The sequence below is a fragment of the Pinus tabuliformis genome, chromosome X (assembly GCF_031772625.1).
Source record: "Pinus tabuliformis cultivar Carrire ecotype Pingquan chromosome X, CPIR1, whole genome shotgun sequence".
In the NCBI taxonomy this organism is placed as follows: domain Eukaryota; kingdom Viridiplantae; phylum Streptophyta; class Pinopsida; order Pinales; family Pinaceae; genus Pinus; species Pinus tabuliformis.
Genome location: NC_142308.1, coordinates 849633708 through 849661355, shown reverse-complemented (window position 1 = coordinate 849661355; position 27648 = coordinate 849633708).

Below are 27648 nucleotides of genomic sequence, written 5' to 3'. Positions count from 1 at the left end.
TTCCTAGGGATAAAGGATTTCAACCTATTGGGGTCTCCCACTATATACTCAACGGTACAGGGAGCACAAGTCCGTACTAGTGTTTATCGAATCAGAAGGAGGAATCACCCAACCTTAATGAAAACGACAACTACTAGGTTTGAAGACATCGGAACACGTCTCTAGCCTAGACCTCTAGATGTTTTCATTAAGTTCCAATGTGTTATTAGATTAATTGATGTAAATTTTAGGTTGATATTGCTTAAAATTTTCCTTTGAGGGTTCACCACGAGATGTTTTTCGAAATTCCTAAGAATGCAACTAGAATGAGAAGCACTCTTTCCATTTATTTTCAGTAATGAAAATCCTAGCTATGAGGGATAGAGCATACAAGTACTTTTTGAACAAACAAAAAAGAGCACAAACTAATGCAATTCCCTAAACCATTCCTTTTGAACACACAAACTCAAACTCTAAAATGAAAATTGCATGTATTTATTTTCAGTTTCTCTTATTGTGAATGATGCAATAAGAAAAACTAACACACAAAAGATTCAAAATTATTTTCATAAAAAATGTCGATTTATGAAAATTTCTTTTAAAGGGAAAGGAAGACTATACGACACTTTCGATTTTAAATAAATGAAGATTTTCGACACTTTAAATGAAAATACAAATCAAATGCACAAATGGATCAATCGATTATTTCTAAAGGAAGACTTTACGACACTTCATTTTCGACAAAACAATCGATCAAAACTACCTCTCGATAGTGGATTGCAAATGATAAACAAATACATAAAAAAAATCCAACAATCCAGTCTAAATCGGGTCGAAATAAGGAGACTAAAAACTGTTTTTCAAAGACAAAACATCATTTACATTCAACAAGCAATGCAAACTGCTGAAAATTGACAAAAGTTTTCAGTTCCTAGATGGGAAAACTGACCCTAAAGGGATCAGTGCAGGCAGTAGTTAGAGACAGTGTGTTGAATCACACTGCTCCTATGTGGGAAGTGCACTACAGCGCACTGTGTCAGTCACAGAAGTGCGTTGATCACTGAAGGTGATTTTATGCTTAAATTTGATTCAATTTTCAGTGAATTTAGACTTGAATTCCATAAATGACAGAAGGTACAATATGTCAAAGTTCTTTAAGAGATCGATAAGCTACTACAAGGGATACGATATATCCCCAGCAGAGTCGCCAATTTGTTTTGGGAAAATTTAGTGTTTCTAAAAATTCCTAACCCTCTAGACCTAGTAGCTAGTCTAGAAATAACAGACAAAGTAATTTGCTGCTTTTCCTATAATCAACAGATAAGAGAAGGTGGAAAAGAAACCAACCTGTAAATTTCACTTGCTCCCTCTCTCCTTTCACCGATTTTTCCACTCCTTTCAATACTTAACTCGCTTGGAAAGTACCTGCACACAAGCCGAGACAGAAACCCATCAAAGCATACAATAAAGATCTGTTAATTAGACATATCATAGAATCCAGAATATAATATACATTATATAAGAACATGAATGGAAAAAGCTTTGAATTCTTATTGATAAAAGGAAATATTACAACACATGAATGTTCATGCTTGATTCGGTGTCTTCCTTCTAGCTTTGATCCCTTCTCTCCTCATGAAGCAACAATTCAACATCATTACAATACTCTTACTAATCTCATTCAAACAACATCTCCTTAGCTCAAGAAATTCCAACCTAGACCAGCGTTTGAATGCTTGTTCAATTTATAGCTGAATGGAGGAGGTTAAGCCATTAATGGCCTTCATGAATGCTTTGCCAAATTTGGGAAGTGGTTCCATGGAGGAAGGGATAATGGATTGAGGTTCATTCATCCTCTTCCTCATCCAAATGCGAGCTCAACCAACCTAGAAACTTCCAGAAGTATCCATTGGATGAGGAATCGAATGGATTCATTTGAAAATTTCGATGAATCTCGCTCAACGCAGGTGAAACAAAGGCTAAGTGCACCTAGTTAGTGTAGTTTTTGCATTGCAATGCAGCCTGATAGAAGGCTACCTACGCTAATCTCCTTAGGGACACTTTTGGATGAATGGTGTCATGGAAATTCTTGGGAAGCAAGCATGATGTAGATTGACCTCATTAGGGAATGAAAACAACTGAATTAGGGATTGATGGACCCTAATAGTACTGATTTGGAAGTTGGGATTGATGTGCCCAAATTGACCTGTAACAAGCACACTAGAAGTCTTCGTGCGCAACATATCAACAGCCTCTTATGTGCTGATAGCCAAGTTGGTAGACACCATACCAACTTGCGATGAGCGGGTTTGCAACTCTTGCAATCCATTCTGGATGGCCCCTAGGATGATCTGCTACTACTTTTCAAATTGATGTAGGGCCTCCGTTGTGACATCTGTGACTGTGACACCAATGTCGTATAAATCTCCCTTTGTTAGTGTGATAGGGTCCAACGAGGTCTTGGTCGCATTGGATTTATTTCTAGACCCTCCCTTTTCTAGATCTCTTAGGTGCTTAATGTGGTCAGATGTCTCCTGAGGGTCTGTGCCATCCTGCTCTATGTCCTATTCTTCGGTTTTAGGTGAAGGTGACCGCGCGCCTTTGTTAGAGCCCCGCTCTATTCCACCTGTCTGTTTTCCCACCTCTTATCCTATTTGTTCTGCCTTGGCCTTCTTAGTGGCTTCCTTCTTCGCTTTTCAACCAGCTATGCCATCTTCAGCTTGGCCTTGTCTTTCTTCTTTTGTGTGGCAGACTTGATTCCACCCATCACCAAGTCTGTGGTGGTGCAACACTCCGCTGACCATTTATCCAACACCGCATCGATGGCATCATTTGTGGCTAGATATGGAAAGTTGTACCACTCCCGCACAGGGTCCTTCCACACCGTGATTGATATCCAATGGAAATTAGCTTTGAATTTGGCATAGCTCTATAGGTTAGCATATACCATGGGTGACAATTGCGACTTATGATTGATAGCCATGCTAATATTTATTTCCATCAAGATCTAGAAGATCTTGTTGTCTTGAACATGCTTCGCAGCCTTGGTTTCCCACAACGAAGCGTACTTCGCTGCTTCAGGAAGGTCGAGAGCGACCAAGGGGAATTGGCTCTCTTCTAGTAGCTCCCATGCTATGAGCACAATCGGTAGAAAGAGCCACATGTGGTGGAATGTCTTGCTTTGCTCTTACGCTTCACGGCAGTTTGCCAGGAACTTTCCGTGAAGGTACTCTGACCAGTTAAACTAGACTCCTTTTGTGCACTAATGTGAGCGTGATGATAGGTGCCGACACCTCATTGGCATGACACTTCTGTAACACCTTCCCTGCAAGGATCTGCATTTCCACCTTCACAGCGGGGTCGCAGATGTTGGAGATAGCGTACCCACATGACTTCTTCACCAATTTGAACTTCTATTTCATTGGTTCTGTGAGTGCCAGCTTGCCACCCTTGTCACTAAAGATCATAGCTAGATTTTCACCTATATACGGTAGGCATGCTATGTGGTGAATCAACATATCGATGATGGGTATCGGCTCCTCCAGCCATAGACACCCATCATGCGACAAGCACAACAGATGCTTGATGACTAAAACTATCACGTGGGTATGGTTATAGTGCAGTACCCAGATCAGGTTGAGTAATCCTGCTCCAGTGTAGTCATCCCCATATTTGTGTCTATGATGCAACACATCAATTGTTCGGTCACCAGGCATGAGAACTTCTCATGGTCTACCAAGTCCAAGTCTTCGAGCTTCAAAATCAGCAACCATGCCAAACGTGGACCATCAAAAGTGATCTGATCTGGTAGCAATGGGGTTTACAGGGGAGTCTTACTTTCATCAATGTCCTTTGGGACCTTGGACTTAGGCTTTCATGGAGGGACATACTCTGGTAACCATGTAATAGGGTTTGCACCCTGGGCTTAAACCTCCTCTATTTCCACTCCCACATCCTCATCGTCCATGGGGATGTCTCCGATATCCTCCTCTTCTGCCTCTAGGTTTATAGCCTTACCTTTCTCCTAGGAAGTGGGCTTTGGTGGGTTTCATCTCGGCAATGTGTGCATCAGGATGGCAGGTTGCTTGCCCTTCTTGTCTTTCGTGGTCTCCTTGGTTGGGGTTCACTTTGGTCTCAGCATTGTCAGGGATTTAAGGACCTCTTCCAATACTTCGGCCACTTCTGGAGCAGCTACATCGGTCTCTCTCTCCATTTCCTGTGGCATCTCCTCTGTGTGTCCACCAGCAAATTCACAAATATGCCAAAAACTATCATAAGCTCGTATTTCTCATGATTCATATGCTCTTGAGAGCTCAACCGCTGAATACTCAAAATTCCAAGTGTTTTTCGCTGGGCATCCACTTGTAATTTATAGGGCAATTTGAATTCAAATTCGACTGTTCCCCCTGAAATGGGTTCATTAATGCCGGATTGGTGGAAGATTGTCAAGGATCTAAGCCATAAATTTCGTCTTAAATGTCGGCCACCCATTCCATTTAGTCTCACTTCTGCTGTATTTTCATGAATAGTGAATTTAATGCTCACTTTCCAGCCGACTTGCGTGATTTCTCCCTGGGTACCACATCTCCCTCCATGTTGTCATGGACCCAATGACACATCCTTGCTTCACACCATCTTTGAATCGCGCAGCTCTCCAAATCGGGCAGTGTAGTTTATAGTCTCGCGCCTCATTTCAGGTGTCTGGAGCACTAAGACTATGCTACTTCCATTTAGTCACATGGTTGGACTGTCGGTGTATGGCTTCAAGCGACTGCCATTCACCTTTCCTTGGAAGGGTTCTCAATTTAACTTGATGAGTTGTACCACTCCTCCGTCGGTAATCTCCTTAATAACATAAGGCCCTAACCAGTGCACCCTGAATTTTCCAGGAAATTTATCAAACTTACTATCTTACAACAAAACCATATCATTTAATTTAAATGTGCGCAGCTTGATGTGTCAATCATGCCATGCCTTTTCACGTTGCTTTTGAAACTACTAGTGAAATCCAGCAAAATATCTTTCTTCTTCGAGCTCATCCAGTTGTGCAAGCCTCTCTTCCACGGCTCTGTGATCCGTCATACCTGTGAGCGCTGCTATGTGTAGACTAGGCAGGATGTATTCCATAGGCATTATGGCTTCCACACCATAGACAAGCCTAAAAGGGGTTTGTCCCAGTTAGTGTCAGCCTTTGAAGCCTTCCATTAGTGATCAAACGTGCTCTTACAAAGTGGTCTCAGGGTGTCAAAGTCAAGTTTTGTCATTTCAGTGAGTCTTCAAGTAAAATTTGGTCACTAGGTATTAGGTCTAGGGTTGTTTTCACTCCTTCCAAAGTCTTCCAAGTATTGGTCCATGTCACCATTTAGCTTAGTGTACCATCATTCAAAGAGTTTTCATCATCATTTCAGGTTCCAATGGGTCATTTTACACCTTGTTCATGCTTTAGTTGTACTTGGGTAAGCCTCATTTCCCTCTCCTAGGGTTTTGAAGGTAATTTTTCTTGGATGGTCAAATCATCAAAAACTTGTATCTTGATGCTCATACACCTTCCCCTATCCTTAATATATCTTCTTAAATGCTTCCCATCACTCATATCCCTCAAATTCATCATTTTCCCACAAACCCTAGTTTATTGCTACAATTTGACAATTTTCTAGGCTAGGCATGTGTTTTTCCCTTTTGGACCCCTTCCCCTTACTCAATATTTGAAATTCCACTTTCCCCTGATTCCTAACATCTCTCCCTACTTCCTAAAATTTTCTCAAGAATTTAGAAGCCACTTATCCCCTTCGTTTCCCTTCATTTCCACAAATCCTCTGTTCCACACATCGACATAGGTTTTATTCAAATGATGTTTCTGAGCAAGAGAAGATGAATTTTACAAAAGTGAGAGAGGTTTTTGTTCATAATTGACCCAAGAAGAAAAAAATATTTCCGTTTTTACACAAGTTTCATGGTTTGGGAGAAATTTTGAAAACATCATTGGCCTCAGGAGGATTGATGCACTTCTGCAGTGACCTTGGGAAAATCAAGATTTAACCTAGATGTTATGACCAAATGACTTGCTTGATGAGTCAAATGATAACTAGAGAAAGGTAGCTTTCCAAATAGCTATCCTAAGCTTAATTTGGAGTTGAGGAAGAGCTTCAAACGTTGACTACAACAACACTCTGCATTTAGGCAGCCTCATTCTGCACATTTTGACCAGTCTTGGGAGATTTGACGTTTGATAGGGCAGATGAACTCCAAATTGAAAAATTCAAGATTGTATAGAAAGTAGACTCGACAAGCTTTCCAAAAAGCTATCACACGCCCAATTTTGACACCGGAAATGCATTCAAAAGTTGTCTGCAAAAAGGCATTGCGCATCAGGAGGTTGGCACTACGCATTGGGCAGGCGCTACACATCAGAGCAGTTTTCCCTTTAGAAATTTGAACTGGCACTGCACATTGGGTTGGTGGCACTGCGCATTGGTCTGTGAGGCTTCCAAACCCTTAAAACTCATCTTCACTCATTTCCATTGCTTCATTCACCTCCATTCAAGTAAGTATACCCTCTCCTTCAGTTTAAGCTAGGGTTTTCATGCATGTTTAATGGTTTATGCCTCTTAAATATCAAACCCTAATTTGTCTCTAAACTACCTCATACACTACAAACTATAGTTGCTTATTCCCTATTTCCTAATTTCATTTTCCCTAAACCTACCCCTTAATCCCATCTTCCCTAAGTCCTATTCCCTTCCCCCATTTTCCCAAAAACCTAATCCCTCTATAAAACCCTAACCTTCATATTACAAACCCTACTCATTCCCTTACCTCACACCCTCACTATTTTTTCTTTTCTTAAATCTCTTCATACTCATCTTTCCATCACTCATTAACCCACCACTCATCAATTATCACAAGAGAGACAACCTTAAACATGGAGAGGGGTAGTGAGTATGATTATGAGGACACCCTTAGTGACAGTTCTAGGGAAAGGAATTTGCAGCAGGTAGACAAAGGGAAAGGAAAGGTCCCAGGAGAAAAGCTTCATGATGATGTTGAGAGGGAGTTTCAGCTTGAGGAGCATGATGATGATGTGCCACCTCATCACACTCAGGTAATTAATCTTGAAAGCCATCAATAGATCAAAGCATGCTTTTGAAAGAGAAATAGGCTCATATTCACATGTTAAATGATAAGTTGGCTAGAGCTAGATATATTATCAATTATCTAGAGCAAGAGAACAAGCAATTGGAATATAAGCAAGTCCTCATGGAACTACAAATGATAAAGGAAGGCAGGAAAAATATCAAAGAGGCAAATGTTCCATTAACTCCTGTTGAACAAGAAATTGAGCATGACCGAGATATATGGCCTGAGAGGGTCAACATACACCTTGAGGGGCTTCTAAAGAAAGAAAATAGAGACAATAAGATGCTAAGGCATATGGCCCACCATTTTTTGACCCGGAATAGGATATGCAACAAGAGGATCAAGCACCTTAAGGCAAGATTAAGGAGGGCCTTAAAAGGAAAAAAGAAGAATGATAAGCTCAACATTTTGGCTGATGTTACATTAGCCCAACAAAGTAACTCATGATGCAACTTTGAGCCAAAATTGGGAAAATTTTGAGACAATTTTGTCATTTTCCAAATTTTGAATTAGAAACACAGAAAATTTCGGCTGATACACAGTGCCACCGGCGTTGCACATTGAATTGGTGCATCCTCTTGACAAATGGCATGTAGATTTAGATTCAGAATAAAGAAATAAGGAAACCCATAAAGTTTCATCAATTTTGGAGAAGATATTGGCTACCAAAACGGCAAAAAATACTAAAAAATGGCCCTCTCTACCACTTTTTAGACCCACAGTAAGCAGTCTTGGGAGAATTAATTTCTGAAGGGGCAAATCAACTCCAAATCAGAAAATTCAAAGTGTTCCAGAAACTAGACAGGCAGAGATTTCCAACAAGCTATCTTGGGCCTGATTAGGATGATTGGAAGGCCTCCAAAAGTAGCCTTGAAGTGGCGCTGCACATCAGGCTCAGGGCGCTGCGCATCAAGCAAATTTTTGTCACTTTTGCCTAAAAGTCAAATTTCGCCTAGTTTCTACAACAATTGACTTCTTCTTCTTGTCTTGGTAAATTTTGCATGGTAAATGATGTAACATGATGTAAATGTTTATGTAAAACACTTGATAGGGTAGATACATCAATTCAAAGGTGGTTTTGAGTTGAATGAATTGGTTTCCTTGGTTTTAGAGGCAAGTTGTTCCACTGCCTACTTTTGTGTTCCTAGTTAGATATGGTTGAAACCACCCCTATTGTCATGGATTCGACCCCTGATAGCTAGCATGAATAGTTTTCTTACTTATATTATGTACTTTTTTAGTCATTTGAAAAGGTTGGACTCTTGTGGAAGCTCTAAGCTACTTTGTATATCTTCACAGTAGTTTGGCAAGGAAATAAACCAGGTTTTATAGCTATTTTTGTGGGATTCTTGTGATATCGAGTTTATGTATTGTTTCTTCTTTGTAATGAGTTTTTCTGATGTTTTATATGTATCCACATCTCTCTCTCTCTTCTAAACTAAATGAATCAAGGTGAGTAGACAAAATACACTAATTTACGGTGCTTTGTCTTGGGAATGCATTTGGTTTTTTGTGTTTTTTGAATAGCTTGAAGAGGATTCATGCTCCTCATGCCCTCCTCAACCCCACAGCAGTCTAAATCTACCATCTCAACCAATTTCTAGTACATAAATCCTTTGTCTACCTCTCCCCACAGAACATGTATGTATCCCTGATTTGATATCACGGACCCAACCTGCCTGCTCCATTTGATCCAGCAACAAAACCTTTAAAATCAACCTAGAAACCCTAGATCTACTGTACCTAGCCTAAAATCTAATTTCAACTTAGTCATCTCAAGTTGTAATTACAGTCATATTAACTGAGATTGACAAGGAGAGAACCCTCTCTCGACCTAGTAGGGCTAGCTACCAGGTTAAGCGTGGTTTGTGGTTATCCTATGATTGCCTCCCTTCAGCCTAAGGTCGATCTATGCTCTAACAGTCCCATCAACTTCTTGCATGTCATTTGATAAGCCCACAATATTGCAGGTATGCGTAGGTCCCAATCACTTTGCTGAGCATTGCAAACCTTGGTCAACACATTTTCAAGCACTTTGTTGAACGCCTCCACTATCCCGTTAGCCTGTGGGTGATAAGGTGTGCTCTTCTAGTGATACACCTGAAATTCCTCTGTTAGTGCGTTGATCATCTCATTCAGGAAGTGCATACCACGATCACTCATCAAGATCCTTGGACATCCAAACCGCATTAGTACATGCTCAAATAGGAACTTTGTAGCCATCGCGCTTGTGAAATCTTTCACTGGGTGCACTTTTGCCCAACGAGTCAAATACTTCGTCGCAGTGATAATGTACCTTGCTCCTGTCTTCCCTTGTGTCTGAATGGGTTCTACAAAATCTATTGCCCACTTCTCGAAGGGTTGCAACATCATTTATGGATTCAAAGGAATTTCATCCCTCTGCAATGGCCTACCCATTCTTTGTCATACATCACACACATTGCAATATGCTTTTGAAACCTGATGAAGGGTTGTCCACCACAACCCTGCATGTAGAATCTTCTACACGGTTTCTCTCCCTTAATAATTTCCTCCCGTGGTTCCCCCATGAGCATCCGCGAGGATGCTGCTTCATTCGAACTCAGGTACATATTGTCACAATATCTCATCAGTCCCAATCTTGTATAGATGCTCAACAATGACAGAGAAATCTACCGTGCACACCACTAATTCCTTCTTTTGCTAGATAGAGTATCCTTCCGGTGCAGGTCTTGTCGTTAGGAAGTGTATTATATCCTCAAAATTATCATCCACGACATGCACTACAAATCGCTGCATGTTAGGTAATCCTTCTTCCAAGTTAGTAGGTTCCTCCCCTGTTTTGATGCACGACAGATGGTCTGGTCCCACGTTCAATCATCCAGGATTCACAACGACTTCAAAATCGTACTCTTGGAATAATAAGAGCCTTCTGCAAATTCGCCCCCCCCCCCCAACATAGGCTTATTGATCAGGTACTTCAGCATGGAGTGATCTGTATACATCTTAAAATGGCCTCCTAGCAAGTAGTGATAGTACTTCTAGAGTGCATACATCATAGCTAGCCCCTCACATTTATTGGTAGAATAGTTCTTCTCTGCTTTGGATAATCTGTGGCTTGTGAACGTGATAGGATGGTCCAAGCCTTCTCCGCCATCCTGTGTTAGTACTTCCCTTAGTGCTATACATGATGCATCAAAATGTACATGAAACTCTTTCTTCTAGTCCGGGAAGACTAGAATCAGTGCGGTAACCATATTTTCTTTTAATATATCCAAGCTTTTCTTATAGTCATCATTCCAACAGAACATGACATCCTTCTTCAATAATTTTTCCATAGGCGCGGTGATCTAGGCATAGCTTTTGATAAAATTTCTGTAATATCCCATATGTCCCAGAGTAGCACGCAGCTGTTTCACACTCCTCGGCACTTCCAAGTTCAGTATCACCATGATCTTCATGGGGTCTACCATCAGTCCTTGTCTACAAACCACATGCCCCAATAGGTTCCCAAAAGGAACGCAAAATAGACACTTCTTGAGATTGAGCGTGATCTGGTATCTTCAACAGGTATCCAACATTAGGCGCAAGCTTGCTACATGGCGCTTAACCAACCCAAATACAGTCCATTCATCAAAATATACCTCTAGGAACTTATGAATAAATTCCATGAATGCTGCAATAGCCACACGCGAAAAGATTTCAGGTGGATTCTTCAATCCCAATGGCATTACAGTGTATTGAAAACAACCCCACGCAGTCGCGAAGGTTGTCTTACTCCTATCCTCTGGTGTGATTTTGATTTGGTGGTACCCAGAGAACCCATCAGTGAAGGAATATGCTTCCTAGCCACCTACATTATCCAACAATTCATCCGTGAATGAAGTTGGGAAAGGATCATGCACACAAGCGCCATTCAATTTTCTGAGATCCACACATATCCTTATCTCATCCTTCTACTTCTTCTCTTGCACCACCATTGGGCTTACCCAATCAGATTCTTCCACAGACTCAATCATGCTTGCCGCTAGCATCTTGTCTAGCTCTAAACGGACCTTCTCCTTGTATTTTGCATTGAGACGGTAAGGCCTTTGCTTAATTGGATTCGCGTCGACCTTTAACGTGATCTTCATCATTCCTAGGTCCCCGATTATTCCTTTCAGATCCGTAAACTTGGTAGGGAATAAGTTCTGGTATTCAGGGAGAAATTCAACGACCTTATCCACTAGCGTGTCATCCCAGTAGTCTCCAATCTTCGTGAATTTGGGTTCTGCCTCCATACCAATGTTCACTTGTTTCGTTTTCACCAGCGTGGTTATATTAGCGTTCTCAATCTGTGGTCCTTGAACCTCGTAGTAGCCTTCTGTTTCTAGAATGTTAATCTTCCGTGAATCCTTGTCCTCTGCTTCAGTAGCTAAATTATAACATTCGAGCGCGTGACTCAGCTGAGTAGCCCATGCAGGTTGGCTCAGGTCTAAAGGATCCTGCGGTATCCTAAAGATAGCTACTTTCACCTCTTGTAGCGCTTCATTAATACTATCAAACACGTCCTCAAAACTAAATGTCGTCATGAATCCTTCACGCAGGATATCCCATTCGCTTGTCCCAAGGAGGAGCTCTATTTCTATATACCAATTCATTGGTATAACATCCAAGGTATGATAGAATAGGTGCACCCACTCAGGTTGGGGCTTTTCTCCATAAGAGTGCATCCATTTGTCCAGATGCGTTCGCGGATCATTCTACCCATCATACCTATCTGTCAGTCACATCTTAGGCTTCCCAAATCGTGTTCTCATCATCCTCCTACATTTGCGCCAATCATTAAAGCTTCCCTTGTGCGTACCCCACCATCTTGTGGGTGTAACGCATAGTGCCTAGTCCAAGGCTTGGAAGCGCTGCTTTTCTGGTAGCTCCCTTTCAAATGCATCCAAAAATATATCTACCTCATTCAGACCATTATAAATAGGAAAATTTATTACCTCTGTCGACACACAGCACAACAACCGTGTCATCATGTTGCAATTCAGTGTAGTTACTTCATGTAACCGATTCTGCCAGCATTCTATTTCTTCGTCGGAGTCCGAAGTTCAGGAACTCTCATGATCCCATGTAATCTGTACATCCATGGTGGGATTCACCCAATCTTGGTCTTGCGTTGTTATCTTATAGATACAGCCCAGGTCGTCATCATTCTCATAATCATGGACAAGTTCAGTATAACGTGATCCTTCATCGGGATCGAGGGGTACTATTACGCACATTGATTTCTTCTCAAATATCATATTTCGCTTCTTCAGATTTATTACCCCATTCATATTAGTACCCCAGTCAATTCACAGGAGTGCAGGGTAGGGGTTATTGTCATCCACTATATCTATTACTTCAAAATCAGCTAGCGTGCTCGCTCCCTCAATCTCCATGGTCACCCCCTGCAGCCGCCCCATGGGGATGATTTTCTGCTAATTTTCCATCCTTAGCTGAATCAGTGACCATTGTAGCGCAGGTCTTCCCATTCACTCCCAAGTCTACTTTGGTAGGACATTCGCATCTAGCCCTAGGTCTAAAATGACCTGATCCATTTCATACTCTCTTATCTGTGCGGTCAGTCTCATATCCCGTCCCGTCCTTGTTTTATGCTTATCAATCTTTCATACTATGCATGGCTCACCTAGTGTAGTTCCAATGCATCTATTGATGAGTTCTTGTAACCCTTTCACAACCTTACTATCGTGCAGTAACTTCATACAGGTTTCCAAGAAAGTTGTGAGCATAGACGGGTCCATCTCTGGCTCAAGCTTATCCTTTCTTCCTGTGGTGGAGGCCTCAGCGAAGCTCTTCTTAGCTTCCATGAAGGCTTCACAAGTGTGCTCTAAATCAAACTCATCCTCTTTTTCCAGGGCTTTGCAAACCCACGTACTATCTTCTGGAAGTTTCCCCTTGTCATCTCCTATCGTGATTCCACTCCTGAGCACTATATTTACGTTTGGATCTTCCTCACATAGCTCAGACCTCATCATATGCAGGTTTTGAGTCGGCAGAGGTGGTAGTGCCCCTTTGTCACATATCCTAGCTATCAGTGTAGGACAGTCTTTTGTTTCATGATCAAACAACGTGCAATACTTGCACGATGGATGCGTTGGATTAGTGCAATCGCGGGCATAGTATCCTGGTCCTCAACAATTGTAGAAAATCAACTGTCCTCGACCTCTACCAGATCCTCCTCCGCCTCGGCCTCATCCACACCCCTGAAATCCTATTCACGCCATCCTTGCATTATGGTCAAGGGGCCGCATTTTGGCCTGAACCCTATAGGCGGGAGTTCTATCCATAATCAATTCATAGCTCTTGCAAGTACACTCATCATGTCCTATCGACCTACAAAAGTTGTAGAACAGTTGTTGTGGTGCTTGTGCATACTTCTGTATCAAGTGTCAGTTATCTGTGGCATGTTTTCTGGCTACCTGATATATACCGCACCATAATCCAAGCCCTGTGCTAGGTCCTGCTTGAGCTTCTAGCCTTAAAGGCATCGGTCCTCCTCCTGCAATGTAATTTGCAAAGACTGGGAAATGGTATTTGTTGTGACCTTGACTCTTGCATTTCAAGCACCATACCTCCTCACGTACCTTTGGTCGAACCATCCTGTCCTACTTTAGATTTGCATCTCAAGGCATAGATTTTTTAGCTACGCATGGATCTGCTGAACTCCTAGATTAGGATCTTTCATCGGAGTCTCATGTAGTCTCATGGAAATCTCCAAGGCCTTTGCCTGAGTTGTTATCTTTTGCTGCGACAACGCACTCCTTAAGTGTGGTAGTATCGAATCCATAAACCACTCACGATGTTGTCCATCTGTCAAATTCATGTTGGCTTCATGGATTGTACATTTCAGCCTTTGATCTAGTTCCCAAGGCATCTCGCCTGGTTGCATCGCAATCTCTTTGAATCCCACAATCGACTGCACATCAGATTTATGCCTACTAAATTCCCTATTTAGTGTTGCTTGGATGTCTGCTACTCCAACATACGAGTTATTTTTAGAGTACTTAATATACCAGGCTAGTGCACGATTTTGCATAGCACTAACCAGTGTCACCTTCTTTATATGATCATCTGTAACACCTTGAGCTTCCCATACAACCATCACAATGAACCTGAATTATTCTGGGTCCTCATTTCCCAAGCCTTTGAACAAAGGAAACTTCACTGTATTTGCCATAATGAATCACGGTAGAGGTGGAGGTGGTATGGTTGAAGTTGGTGGTGATGGTGGTGAAGTTGGAGGTGGTGTGGGTGGAGGTGGTATTTGCGGGAATCCCTATCTTATTAACTAAATAACACTTCATGGTGAAACCTTCGCTATCCCTTCTTTGTCATTTCACGGAGGTGAAATCAAGGGGCTATACTCCAGACCCTTTTTTCCTTCGTTCCTGTAAGTTTTTCCGCTTCGTGTAGTCCTAAACATCAAGGCAACTGCATAACCCATTTTTCACACAACGACATTTTAATCCAAGTATTCAAAGATTTTACCTACTTACCTCGCGGTCCTTTGAAAAAGCATCGCTTCACCTCGCTATAGCTGACTGAGGTGTCGAGCATGAATTCATTCACAAATCCTCCTATGATGCAATCAAGCCAATGATCAATAGTGCGGGTGATCTTATCCTCTAATGCCTCCAACCTTTGTACTAGCTTTGGGGTCCACACAATAGGACCATCAATTTTCCACCTTCCTTGGCTATCTGCTAGCTTCACGATCCACTCATATAGCTCAATAGGGAAAGAGTAGAAAAAGATCTCGTGGATCTCTATATACAGATATGAGTCCAACCATTGTTCCTTTGTCAGTCACAGGTTTCTATTCTTCTATGCTGTGAATTCATGGATCTTTCTATCCAACCAGTCTCCAATTTCCTTCTTAGTTGGATTCCAGTGATACGACATCACACATCTCTTATGCATATTATGGTCCTGACAATGGAACCACTTGTTGGCTTGAGGGGGCTTGACCCAGGTTCAACATTAATTAGCCAAATAAATCCCTAGACTAATAACCCTTTCGGAATCAACCAGCAGAGTGCGGACCGAAGTCTCACCCAAGTAGTATGGGGGGATACTAGAACCAAGCTTCCACACCCTGATATGGTTGTGATGTCATTTGATCTCTTCTATCCCTACCTTCACGTAGGTGATCTCACTCTAGGGCTTGTAAGACAAACCCTATATTTTTTCTTTCAATACCTTCACGAAAGTACATGATCAACCTTCACGCAGCCCTAACCTTGGGCTCAGGTACTTTCGCACTGTTATGGTAGTGCGTTGTATAGATTCCACAATTACCCTAATTGATTTGCTTATTTTGCCGAATACTTAAAGTTATTACCGCATAATCAGATATTCATAATTGTGTTTAGTTATTCAGTGTAACTATATTCATTTGCGCATCATAGAAGCATAGTAAAGGAAATTCATACACAAAACATCTAAACCCATCAACAGAACAAATACACATAAATTGGAGAATAAATCATTTTATTCATATCTTCTAAGTGTTACAGACTTTGTTCACCCTGCACACACATCTGCAGGGGTCCACGCACTCAGCTGCGGACTTCTACCCTAGGCCTATGCACACTCGGCTGCAGAGCCTCTACCTACGCTACAACCCAAGACTTAGACTTCTTGCTCTAAGGCTATGACTCTCTTACATGTTGTGTCTCCAAAACTACTTAGAGCTTATCTCTTTTTATACAATCCCATGGTCCACAGACCATGGGTAGATCTCTTATGGTCGATTTTACTTTGCAAAAATAAGGAAAGAATACCCTTTGTGACATATAACATCTTTGTGCTCTGCGACCACAAAAGGAAAAGTCTTTACAATAATATTACAAAAATTTGACTTAAACATGGGCTTTTAGCCCCAAAACTGTCCTTGGGGGATCTCACTCCCAACAATCTTCTAGGATAAGTTTTATTAACCCATGATGGGCTAGCTGTTGATGTTTTCCTTCCTACACTTTGATGCTCATATCTATCATTGGTTGAAGAAGAAATTAGGGTATCATTAATTTGTTTTGAAGAGGTGTGTCTGGTCGAAACCTCAGTTCTTGGAGAAGCCTGAAATGGTATCCATACACCACTCTATATCTCCCTTCACATGCTATATATTTAATGAGGTGGTAGCTAACTTTATTCCAAGGGTATGGAAGGATTTCTCTTCTAACCCCATTTTTTTCTTCCATTGCCTTCTCCCCTTCCAAAAATAATTTCTTCTTTGCAAGGGTGTTGTTACACTTATCTTCTTTTCTCTAAGGCAACCTTAAAGGAAGTGTGGTGATTCTGCTTATGACTTCAGGGGTGATTTCTACTAAGAGGCCTTTCACCATAGCAATAGAATGGGTCTTAGTGAGGGGTATGAGTGAGAGAGAAAATTCTCTGGCCACCTCATCATCATATCCTCCCATTATTTCAAAGAAATCCATCCAATTGTGTCGTGTAAAAATTTCTACTACAAGAGGGTGCTGATGAATTCTTACTATGTTTGTGGGTTCCCTCTTGTTAAAACCCCCTGTCATTTTTCCCTTGGTAATTGTGGAGGCTTGTATGGGTATAATTCTAGAATTCTAGTGGGTGAGAGATTTAAATGATAACTCTGCAATATAATTCCCCTAGATTACAACTTCCTTAACCAAATGGAGGATTTTTTTCTTTATTTTTAACTGGAAAAGATGGGAATGTATAGATCCTACCTCTTGGTTACTGTATGATGAGGACAACCTTTGATCATTCCTCCCTAAATTCCCACTGATAGTCCTGTATATGACTGCTTTGTATACTGTAGGTCTCCCTGTAGGATATTGTAGATTTTCTTGTAGGATCCTGTATGTTCTCCTGCACTACAAAATGCTCACTATCTCTCACGTAGATGTTTCTTCAAGAGGCCAAGAGCAACCTTGTTTTGATGAATCCCTGAGATTGTGAATGCTTCCGTTGCATGGAAATCAGTGTTTTATTTCCTCATATGGGTGATCGTGTGGGATGGTGTGCTGGCTACCTAAGTATGAGCACCCACTTTTGGACCATTGGTCCCACTAACACTCCATCATTCCTCCTTATCTCATAATCATCTCCCACTTCGATCATCCATAATTTAACCATTTTTAGCCTTATCTCCTTTTTCCTCTTATTTGACAACTACCGCGTGTGGATTGGTTTAACTATTTTCTCCTTGTCGACCAGTTGCAGGTGGCCAAGTTAACTAACCACCTTTGCTTATAAAACCAACTCTTGCATAATCCTACAATTTTTTATCATTTCATGCTAACGAGAGAGAATAAGTAAGATGACATACCTGCGGGTAAGATGGTTTGATGATGCTACTTGTTGAAGAATGATGTCCATGTGTTGTGTATTTGCTGCATATTTTTTTTGTATTGGCCTCTTTTGATGCTTGTTTCCTTTGATGTGCAGGTACTAGAGAGTGATGCTCATGATCCTGCTATTGCTACAGATATCTAGAGGAGCTTCCTTAACATTGGGATCTCTATGCTGAAGATGACTGCAACCCTGTGAAATTTCCTTTTATGGGATATGCTGCTACAGGATTTCCTACAGGAAACCTATAGGATGTCCTGTAGCTGCCTCTCCCCTAAACTTTCATTCCTTTCTTCACTTCTTGAGCATAAGGATTGTTGTCATGGGTAGAGAAGGGGGCTAGTGATTAGTAGGTGAGAGGTATAGCCTTCCTGTATTGTCCCCTTGTCCTCTGTTCTCATCCTCTTCTATTTGTTTTTTTCTTCTTTGAAAACTGTAATCTTTTTGGAATTGACTTATTGGATGAATGCAAGGGTAACATGGTGGTGAGAGGCATGGTGATGAGGTGGTGGAGTAAACATTTTATTTTTTGACACAGTTTGGTCATCCCCTTTCTCTAGGGTCACTTTTCTTGGGATTACCAAGCCACTGTAATTCCTATAGGAAACTCCTGTAGGTTTGCAGGGAATCCTGTAGGATTACATGGAATCCTCTAGAAAACACAAATCCTATGTAAAGTGAGTTGGAGGAGTTCATAAATGGAGGGATTGATGGTATAATGAAGAATATGGGATGGAGGAATCAAAATATGAATTGTATAGGTCATTATTCTCCTCTCTAGTTGCTCTAATCCTCCTCCTGCTGACCTGCAAACACCATTTTCAAAATTTTCTTTTCTCTCTCTCTTTTTTTTTGAAAACAACTAGTCTACCTTGGAGAGGATTTCATCCTAGCTCCTTGCCTTGGGTGCCTCAAAAGAGGTTTTCAACCATATATATTTTTATTTTTTTTCCTTTTTTCAACACCATTGGGCTGCCTCAAGAGGTTTTCAACCCAATAGTGGGACTCAGGTGCCTCATGGAGGTTTTCACCTGAGTCTCTTTATTATTATTATATTTTTTCTCTTTTTAGGGACTTGATGGGGTAGAAGTTGAGACTTGCTCCACCACCATCACTGTCTTGTTGATTCCATTGATGAATTCTTGCTTTGACAAGGGCTTCTTGTAGACCTTCAATATGTACCCATTGACAAGTAAAGGAATAGCCTTTGCATCAATGGTTCTTACCTGTATTGAGCCATTATCATGACATTTTTCTATGACATAATGCACTAAACATCTAGTCCTTAACTTTCCTTTAAAATACTTGTATCTGGAATCATACAACAAAGCCCAATCACCTTCTTGAAACTATTTTTCCTTTATGTTCTTGTCATGCCAAATATTCCTTTGAACTTGAGTCACCTTTGTGTGTAGGAGGGCCTACATCCTAAACTCATCTAACCCATTTAGCTGGAGCAATCTCTCTTGTTGTGCCCTAGTGAGATCTAGATATATTTGTGATGCCATTCTTAAGGTGTTGTATTCAAATTCAATGGACATCAGGGCCTTCTTCCCATAGACTAGCTCATAAGGAGTGAATCTAGTGGTGGTCTTCCAAGTGGTATTGTAGGCCCAAGTGGCCTCAACTAATCTATCTACCCATTCCTTTCTGTTGTTGCTAATCACTTTGGTCAGAATGCCTTCCAGCACTCTTTTTCTTACCTCCACTTGCCCATTAGCTTGTGGGTGGTAAGGAGTGGATGTTCTATGCTCGATCTTGTGCTTCCTTAACAAATTTTCAATCATGCGAGATGTAAACTGGTAGCTTTGATTAGTGACAAGTTCTCTAGGGTACCCAAACTTATAAATTACATTTTCCCTGAAGAGCTCAACCATTTTCTCCTTTTTTGATGCTTTGATGGCCTTGGCTTCAGCCCACTTGGTTAAATAGTTAGTGCACACAACAATGTACTACTTTTTTCCTGGATGGAGGGTCAATGGGTCCAATGAAATCCTTGCCCCACTTATCAAATGTTTCGAAGGTCACTTGGGATTGCAGAGGAATTTCATCCCTTGGGTTAGGCTTCCCCATCCTTTAGCACCAATGACATTGACTAGTATACCTCCTCATATCTTGGTGAATAGTGGGCCAGTAATAACCAGCTTGTAGCACCTTGAATGTTGTCTGTTTGGCTGCAAAGTGACATCCACAAGGTCCATCATGATAGGTCGGAAGGATATTAAAGACTTCCTCCTCCCTAACACATCTTCTCAGAATTTGATCTAGGCCTAGTTTGAAGAGGTTTCCCCCTATCCAAGTGAACGGGGTGCTCTTCCTTACAATCTTTCTTTTCTCTTTGGAGGAAAAATTTGTTGGAAGTTGTGCAGAAACTAGGTAATTTTCTATGTTAGCAAACCATGGAGAGAGAACCAAAATGACAAATAAGTGTTCATCCAGTAACTGATCATCAACCATTCCTTTCTCCCCTGTTACACTAAAAAATGTCACCTTGACTACTTACAGTTAGTATGGCTCAAATCAACAGTCATGCTACCCTCTTAGGCAAGTCTCATGCCTCTGTTATCCATCTCAAACTCAAAGAAGAGAGAAAGTCTTGTAAAAATTATGTTTATCTCTGGGGTCGCAGGTTCTCTCTAGCCTTACCTGCGGGGACGCTGACCATGTTCACAAAATCTGCGTCCATGGACGCTCTGTATGTTAAGGGACAGGTGCATCCCTCTGTAAAAGGCAAAATGCGTGAGTTTTATCTTGAAAAAGTTACTTGTGGTTACTTCTAGAACATTCTAGAGGTCGGTTTGATGAAATGGATGCGCCTCCAGTTGGTTCATGTATCTCTATTAAGGGGGAACTTATCCCATCAATAAGGGAGCTATCCCACCCATAGAGGGGGATGATCCCATTGATAGTGGACCTAAATAACCTCTTTACAGCACTATAAATAAAGGCATTGAGCCAAAAGGAGAGGAGGTTGGAGCTATACATTTTCTTTGGGTAAATGCTGCAGGATTTAGGTCTTCCATTAGAGCCTTTGTGAGGAGAAATTGTCTTCACTTGATTCTACTTGGGAGAGGGTGAGCTTTGTCAAAGTAGAGGAAAACCCTTGATGGACCCTGGGAGGAACTTGCACAACACCAAGGCCAGGTTGTAAGAGTTTCTTTGTTTCGTTATTAATACAAACTGGTTTATTTTTCTCAATAGCTTGTGTTAATGAGTTATTTCATGTGTTCCTTGGTCTGCATGTTGAATATATTTTTTATTATATGAAATGCAAGTGCTTGGTAATTGTTTGATTGTTTGTGGTTGCAGGAATTGACTTGAAGGAAGAGCTCATCCGGATCGTCAAGAACGGACTTCAACAACAGCGTTTCGGAATAAGGTAAGCCTAAACACTTGTAGTTTTCATGTTGTAAAAGGTGTATTTAGAGAAAGATCACTCCATTTTGTCTTGTTTGTCATTAGAATGTCTTAGACTTCTAGGAAGGTCAGTCGTGTCCGCACCCTTGACAGATTCCGTGTGACAAATTGGCGACTTGTCCATTTACGAGCAATCTTTATGAGGTGTAGGCATTATCGAATTCGGTTGAATCCCCACAAGTGTGTTTTCTGTATAGAAACAGGTCGATTGCTGGGATTTGTTGTTTCCAAAACCGGCATTCGCGTCGATCCCTCGAAAGTCGAGGCTATCATCCAATTGCCTCCTCCTTCGAGTTTGCGCCAACTCCAAAGTTTGCAAGGGAAAGCGAACTTTTTACGCCGATTCATCCCTAACTACGCCGAGGTCACTAAAGGTTTTACACGGTTGTTGAAACAGAACGTACAATTATTTTGGGACGAGATTGCTCAACAATCTTTTGATGCATTAAAACACGCGTTGACCCATGCACCGTTATTGCATCCTCCCAACTACAACCAGGACTACTTCTTATACCTCGCAGCTTCGCATTCCACCATTGGAATGGTGTTAGTCTAAGAAGATGAATTCAAGGCAGAGCATGTGATATATTACCTTAGCAGAACCTTAAATCCAACTGAGTTAAAATATTCACATGTGGAGAAATTGGCCCTGGCAGCCGTTCAAGCTGTCCAGCGTTTTCGTCACTACATTCTTCTCCGCAAAACTACTGTTATTTCGGATTGCAACCCTATGATTTATATCTTGACAAAACAACTGCTAGGGGGCAAGTACTCTAAATGGATCGTCATCCTGCAAGAGTTCGACTTGGAGTTTGAGAAGTCCAAGTCTAAGAAATCTTTAGTCTTCGCGTAATTAATGTGTGATTTCCCGAGTGCTGACACAGAGACTGTGGCAGAGGAGTCCATTGCGGACGAATCTTTGTTTCTTATTAGCACTGTAGATCCGTGGTATGGGGATATAATCATCTATCTCCAAACCCAAACCTTTCGGCCTGAAGCTTCCAAGGAAAACCGTCGAAAAATTCGGTTTCAATCCCAGCAATACAGAATTATTGGAGATACACTTTATCGCCTGGGGGCAGACTTAGTTTTTCGACGTTGTTTAACTCACGATGAGGCTGAGAGAGTTTTGAATGATTGTCACTCTGGAGCATGTGGCGGTCATATGTCTGGGTATGCCACAGCTCAGAAGGTGTTGCGCGCTGGCTATTTCTGGCCGTCTATGTTTAAAGATTGTATCCTTGCCGTCAGAAAATGCCACAACTGTCAAGTGTTTGATCGCAAGATGCGCGCTCCACCTGCTCCTCTCCACCCTATAATTGCCGCTGGTCCATTCGCCAAATGGGGCATTGACTTTATTACTTGTAACCCTCACTCGGCCGGGGGGCATGCGTATATCATCCTTGCGGTTGATTATTTTACTAAGTGGGCCGAGGCGATGCCTACATTCGACGCAAGCGGCAAGACAGCTGCACTTTTCGTATTCAATCATATCATAACTAGGTTTGGTGTCCCACAAGAAATCATTACGGACCATGGAAGCCATTTTCGAAATGTCATGATGACTGAGCTTACAAGCCAGCTTGGTTTGCGCCACGATAGCTCTACACCTTATTATCCGCAAGCCAACGGTTTGGTTGAGTCAATCAACAAAGTTCTAGTCGTCATGATTCGACGGATCATTGGTATCCATCGAACGAATTGGCATAACATGTTATTTTCGGCGCTATGGGCATATCGAACTTCAGTGAAAAATTCAACAGGTTTCACCCCTTTTCAGCTAGTTTATGGCTTAGAAGCTGTGTTACCTATTGAGTGCGAAATCCCATCACTTCAAATGGCTGTCGAATTACTTCCAGCTACTTCCGAAGAGGAGAAACGGTTGTTATACTTTGCTAAATTAGATGAGACTCGACGTGACGCTACTTTAGCCATCGAGACTCACGCAAAACGAATGAAAGCCCAGTATGATAAAAATGTAACTCCTCGAAGTTTTTCAGAAGGAGACCTAGTACTATTATATGATCAAGCGAACGATAAGCTAGGTGCTGGAAAATTCGTTCCCATGTGGCATGGGCCCTACATTGTAAAGCGAAAGCTAGCAAAAGGGGCTTATGAGTTAGTTGATTTTGATGGGGACTCTTTGGGCAAACCCAGAAATGGACTTTACCTAAAGAGGTATTATGCTTAAAATGATGGATGGAGAAATTTTTAGATAGGTTAGATTTCCTTTCTAGCTAGCAAGTGTGTTAGTTTAGTCAGTGTGCTTAGCTTAGCAAGTGTGGTTTTTCGTCATTATTTTGGCTCATCTTGGTTTTACTCTTGATATTGTAGATGTCGACGCCTCTCCAAACATACATTGGATTTGCTGATGGTGCTTGTCGTAGTACACGGAATATCTCTTCCGCAGCTTGGGTTATCTATTCACCCTCTGACGAGTTAGTTTCTATGCATGGGGTAAGCCTCGGTCAAACAACGAATAACATTGCAGAATACAGTGCAGTGGTTGAATTATTATCCGAATCTATTTCATTTGGAATTCGACGTTTGATTGTGAGGTTAGATTCTGAACTTGTTGTATTACAGCTTAATAGAGTTTATGCCATTAGAAATCCTGTGTTATTAAGGTTGTTTTTGAGAGTGCGTCTCTTGGAACGTGAATTTGATTACATTGAATATCAACATATTCCAAGGTCTTTGAATACATTAGCAGATGCAATTGCTTCTCGAGTGTTGGACAGACATTTATAATAATCATGCAAGTAAATTTAAAGACATTTCATCATACATGTTAAACAAGATAAGCCGGTAATAGTGATATATAGATATAGATAGAAGTGTGTCCAAAAATATATACATCGTCTTCGATCATAGGTTTAACACACCTTATGATCGGCAAAATGATAGTACAAAAAGTCAAAAATGTCACATGTGACTACAAAAGTGACTAGTCAATCACTGGTGGTGCTCTCTGTACGACACCACTGCGCGGGCTACCTTACGCAAAAATCTCCTAAACGGTCCAGGGACCGCGACTACGAAGCGCTGAAGCCTCATAGGAATATCATCCATAGTAGTCTCAGGTATATCTGCCGTGAGACGCTCTAGATCATGCTCCAAATCAGCTAGTACTTCCGCGGCCGCGTCCTGTGGGGCCGGTGCCGGTGCAGCTGGATGTCGTCTGTCGTAAGGCCGGAGATTGGCTGGACGCTGTGGTCCAACATCTGCATTTTTAAAATTTTACTGTTACTTTGAGACGATATATATGAAAAATAAAAAATACATAATTAGAAAACTTGTGAAAATGAAAGTACCTCTGTCATCCCATTGTTCTCCCTGTGGAAGAACCATGTCCGGATCACCTCTGAAATCCATTCCGGCATATGGAAAGTCTTGTATCACAAAAAGCTGGCCCTCTAGCCAGTCGAAGTAACTGTCTGAGAATCGAACCACTGCAGCACCCTCGTCAGGATGCCGGGCCATCACCGCAACCCATCGAACAAGCTTTGGCTCCCGAGGACCCAAGTCATCAACAGTGAGTTGCTGAGGGATCAGCATAGGAACTCTCTCCAAGGCAAAGCTCACGACTATAGGCCCATATCCAAAAGTTTTTAGTCGTCCGTTCTTTGCCTTGGTTAGTTGGCTCTTCATATGAGCCGACACAGCTTCACACCAGTTGAAGATGGTGCCTTGGTAACAGTCAACTGCCATCCGCATTTGGGATCCGGAGGCAATGTGCAAGGCGGCCGCGCCACAAATCCTGGTGACCGTAAATGCAATAACTCTAAGTTCCGCCAGAGCGATGTGCTTTATCTCCACGCCTTTTTTATGGCGAGTCCCTGGTCTGCACCACTCCTCGCGGAGATCATCAAGGGATTGGCCACCCGGCCTGGTCCCCGCAAGGTTGAGTTGCTCACCTCTGTTTGGCAAGCCAGTGAGAAAGTATACATCCGAGGGCTCTATCTCGAGCTGGTGCCCTCCAATGTAAAAACATTGATCTTGAACGTTCCATCGCTCAACCAGCCATTCCAAAAATCTTACCTGGCCCCTCATGCCCGGTATGGTCCAATATTTGTACAATCCACATGTTCTTAAGGCATCCAGAGAGGGTTGGTGGTTAATCGCAGCTTCATCGTCCTCTACGTGCTCTCTCTCTCTCCAGTCTAACATGTTTAGGTCCTGCACATCAAAAGAGTCAATTAGAAATTAATTTGAGCAAATTTGGTGGTTTTTTGAGAGAGTTGGGGTTTTGAAATGCGCCCTTTGCGGAAGACGCACCCCGGCTTTGTAGCACAGGGCGTCCGGACGCAGCTCGCCTGAAGGCGGACTGCGTCCCCCGACCTTTTTCCCGTGTGAGAAAAAGTCGGGGGACGCAGGTCACCCGAAGGGCACCTGCGTCCGCCGAGGGGCGCATTTTGAACCCAAAACCCCCCCAAAAAATGAAACAGAGACCAAAAACAAAAAACTAAACGGATAAAAATGAAGAGTGGTATGTGTAAAATACCTCGGTGAAGCGGCGTTCGATTCCGACGGTCAGATTTTCCGCAGCAACCACGGGAAGTTTCTTGTCAAAAGCTCCTTTTTCAACCTCAACAGTGAAACGGTAAAAATGACATGGTAAAAGGTCTTTTTATAGGTTTTTTGGATGAATTAGTTCATTTTTTACCATGAAAAGATGTTTTCAAATGTATTTTTGCCTATTTTAAACAGGTATGAGTAATGTGTCGCTTTTGTGCAGGACGAAGGGATTTCGAGGGAAATTGTAATTTTTCACAAACAAAATTTCAGAGTCATCTTTTAAGCCCTTTTCTGACTCCTAAAACATGAAAAGATCGCCGAGTGTTTCTTTTTCACTCGTTAAAACGGAATTAAAAGACGGTCCCCTTTTAGCTCTTTTCTGACCGCAAAATCAGGAAAAGATTGCCGGGTTTTTGTCGTTTCAAACTCGATAAGGAAATAAAACGACGTGTCTTTGATCGCTTTTTACTTTTCAGGTCAACGACACTATTATGAAAGTACTCCTTGGTCGCAAGATCAAGCGGTTCCCCCAGGTATTATTTTATACTTTTTCGGGCTTGAGGGACACAAATATACGAAAAAGTTCAACGTGGAGTTTCCTTAAGTTTTTCAGACTCTCTAAAAATGAAAAACGCCGAGTTTCTCCTATACTGGGCTCGTTAAACTTTTACAGTAAAGGACCTGTTCAATTACAAACAGGAACGAACCACTCCTTCCTAGGGTTCGAATTTAAACTAGGTTGGACTCGTCCGAAGGATGAGCTTATAATCAAGCATATGTTATCCTCCTCAAGCTTGTTAAAAATAAAGAGGTACTTGCCAGAAATGGTGGGGGAAAAGAGAGAAGAATGAACCTATTTGTCACCTTTTGTCTCAAAGAAACTTTATTACCACTCTTGAACACGACACTTTTTCATTCACCTGGGTTGGGAAATCTTTTACCTCACAGTTGACCAAATCACTTTGAAAATCTTTAACCGGGTTCAGGGATCAACTTTGAGTTATTCGTCACCAAACCATCTGTTGTGTCGTTATGTGTTCAAGAGGTCTGCAAGCAAAACTTTCATCTGCAAAATACTTGTCATCCATTTGACCATCCCTGAGTCAGTCCTTACAGCAACATTTCTTCAACTTGAACAATGATTTCGTGTTGCGGGCTTGCCTGCAACGGGTCGCTTTCTATCGACATCGACACATTATCTAGAAAGATGACTTAGGAATCGACAGTACCTTGAAGTCTGCATGCATCAATGGCAGGTTTCTCGCCTTTGACGTCAGTTTACATCATTGACTTTCGATCAGAGGATTCCGTGAAGTGTTCGACATCAAAACATCTATTCACATTTCACGGGTTGTGCTTGGTACTTTGAGGACCATTGACATTACTGGTGGTTTCTCTCACGCTTGTTAACAGTTTACATCATTGACTGGTAATCAAGTGGTTTCTACCATGTTCGACATCGAATCATTTAATCACATGGCTAGAATCGTACCAATTCGGGAAGTAGAAGTGAAGACCCTGGATCTAGTTTCTACCATCCAGGCTGCGAGGAGTTTTGTATTCATTGTCTATGTAGACTTATCATAAACAGATGGCTGCGTCCATACTGTGTCTACAAAAGTCTATAAAAATGATGTACTGCAAGATCATTCCTGTATCAGAATAGTTAGTCCATTAGTTAAAGTTTTAAATCTGAGTATGGGAATGCCTACCTCAGTGATGATATAATCTTATCCATGTATTTTGTGTTGAAAATTGCAGGTTCCAACCAGGCCATCCACAAGGCAATCCTTGAAATGATAAAGCGCTTCACCCTTCCTAGAATTACAAAACCCTATTCTATTCCAGGCTTCGCACTTTAGGGGGCAATCTGTTACACTAAAAAATGTCACCTTGACTACTTACAGTTAGTATGGCTCAAATCAACAGTCATGCTACCCTCTTAGGCAAGTCTCATGCCTCTGTTATCCATCTCAAACTCAAAGAAGAGAGAAAGTCTTGTAAAAATTATGTTTATCTCTGGGGTCGCAGGTTCTCTCTAGCCTTACCTGCGGGGACGCTGACCATGTTCACAAAATCTGCGTCCATGGACGCTCTGTATGTTAAGGGACAGGTGCGTCCCTCTGTAAAAGGCAAAATGCGCGAGTTTTATCTTGAAAAAGTTACTTGTGGTTACTTCTAGAACATTCTAGAGGTCGGTTTGATGAAATGGATGCGCCTCCAGTTGGTTCATGTATC